Below are 2,490 nucleotides of genomic sequence, written 5' to 3'. Positions count from 1 at the left end.
TAAATCTTTATTGATGAATGCACAATGGATCTCCTATCCTTAGGAGGATGATGACAATGCACAAAGAATGACTATAAAACTGCATTACATTTAACACTAGAATTGTGGACTGAGTAAATGTGATTCATTTCAAACTTTTTTGTTACATATATATAAAATAAAAATATTTTAATTAATTGTAATTTATTAAAGTTTAAATTTAATTAAAATTTTTAAGTAGAATATTTTTTAAAAATATATGTTAATTTTTAATACTGTAATGAAATATATTTAAATATTAATTCCTTTCCTCTATCCACTTTCTCATTTAAACAATTTTTGTAAATTATTAAAAAATAGTGAGCAAAACAATAGTGAAAAAATCTAGTGTTAAACGAATTTCTAAATGATTTTAATTAATAAAATGTGTATACCATTCCAACAATGATCTGAAACACAAATAAAAACAAAATTATATAAATCGTTGTTATATAAAAATTACTATTATAATTATTGAGAAAATCTTTAATACAAAAATTGACTTACGTTTTTTCTTCATTGATGAATGCACGATGGGTCTCCTACCCTTAGGATGACGATGAGCACATGTTTAAACCGAATAAAAGAAACTTGCGAGTTTCTTAACCGAGCAAACGAAGCTTTAATATACGACGATCAACACTGAGTTTACTTGTCGACTTGTTTATATTTTATTTTAACACGATGCAACACACGAGAACCTCATTGCCTACGCGCTCGATTGCAATGATTTTCTGAAACATAACAAGAAAAAGAACAATTAATATCATTATTGTAATAAAAATCCATTGAAATTATCATAGAAATGCTTGATAATAAAATATACTTACTTTTAGTATTCGTTGATGACTGCAGGATGGGTATCCTACCCTTAGGATGACGATGTATAAAATAAAATTAAATAAAAAGTCTGAAAAACTGAAACATACTAAAGACTATATTACAATATTTCCTGTAAATCATTTCTGAAGGCAGGGCACACATTAAAACCATTGAATATTTTTGATAGAATGGTATTCAAGTTATTAAATATTTGTGAAATTGATGAAAGTATGCAACTATTTGCTTGCAATATTACATATCAAATATGTAATGTTAGTATAAATATTAATTAAAAATCTTTAAAGTTGTCTAAATAAAACAGTAATTGTATCAGCAAACTCAATAAAGAGTAACATAAAAAATAAACCAGTTTTTATACCATTCTATGCAATGAAAAGCTTTTTAAACTATTAAAATCAAAACGATAACGTTAGAAATAAAATTATTAAATAATTTAATACGCCTCTTTTTCGTTTATGTTGTCTCGTTGAGTGATAGAAGACGAATAAGAGGTACGTCACTACGTAACCTTTGTAGAGGAGATCTCGGGAGTGTCGAGCGCTCGGCTATTATACCTATGTTATCGGCTGTTTACGTTTTGTCGTCGGAAATTCGACGAAGAAAATTCCTCGAGAAATTCCTGGAAATAAAAATACACATTTATAATAACCTATATGTAGAGTGTATTGTTTTCTTATTCTTCCTCTCTCTCTCTCTTTCAGTAGTATTTCTATATGCTTATATTTAAAAACAATAATGCTCACCTTGCCGTATATGGAGAAGATAATGAAACTTGCCACAAGGTAAAAAATGTTAGTGAATTCGTGTTATAACTCCCCCATGCTCAGAAAGCTAGAAAAAGTAAAATATGAAAAAACTCACGTATAAAAATTATGTATTTAATATGCATTTGATATATAACATTCGTTATATATCGTTTAATATATGACAGGAAGGTGTACATTAAAATATTAATTGAAACAATTACCTGAAATTAACGGGATAACAAAATCCGCTGCAACACGTATACAGATGACAGAATAAAAAAATTCGAATGATTCGCCATATTGATGTGCATAAAACAGACGCGTAAGACTGGCGCGAAAATACTACATGCGCGAAAATGTTGCGCAGTAGATCTTCTTTCCACCTATAATAAAGAAAAATTTCGAATGATTAAAAATACGATATAGGACCACAAAAATTGTCAAAATATACTCAAAAAATCCAAATTGATCCTTTTATCCTTTATATATTATAATAGGAAGGTGTTAACCTTACAAAATATCTTTTAATTACCTGATCTTAACGGGACGATGACACTCCGATGTGTTCTCCACAAATGACGCCATGAAACTGAAGAATTCGGACGAAAGCTTGGCTGTGATTGGCTAATTCATTTTTTTGACCATGAATAGGGTCCTCACAGCTTCTTACACGGACAGAATCTGACCTTCTTCATGACCACGCTGGTCAAACTACATATGATAATTTATTTATTAAATAAATTAAAAATCATTTCTATTTTTCTAATAAATGTACACGTAACTTATAAATATTCTAAAAATAATGAATTGAATAAAGACAATGTAGACATTACAAACACTTTGTCGTTTTGCACAAAAGAATACAATCGTATGGAAGAGAATT

The 2,490-nt window shown here is 28.4% G+C and overlaps 1 long non-coding RNA gene across 1 annotated transcript; it reads right to left on the bottom strand.

Annotated features, from left to right (window-relative positions):
* Positions 1-518: 518 nt before the first annotated feature.
* LOC149030469 (uncharacterized) lies at positions 519-2,203 on the bottom strand. The gene is made up of 4 exons (XR_016178696.1): positions 2,140-2,203; positions 1,829-1,990; positions 1,605-1,692; positions 519-1,480 (listed from the first exon to the last, which is right to left on the bottom strand). It is a non-coding gene; the product is annotated as an uncharacterized LOC149030469 (long non-coding RNA).
* Positions 2,204-2,490: the final 287 nt, after the last annotated feature.

Source organism: Polistes dominula, unplaced genomic scaffold, assembly GCF_049000335.1.
Source record: "Polistes dominula isolate Pdom_NZ unplaced genomic scaffold, Pdom_raw_medaka contig_18, whole genome shotgun sequence".
NCBI classification, from domain to species: Eukaryota; Metazoa; Arthropoda; class Insecta; order Hymenoptera; family Vespidae; genus Polistes; species Polistes dominula.
Note: the sequence above shows the minus strand (reverse complement) of the source record. Positions and strands in the feature narration are given on the sequence as shown.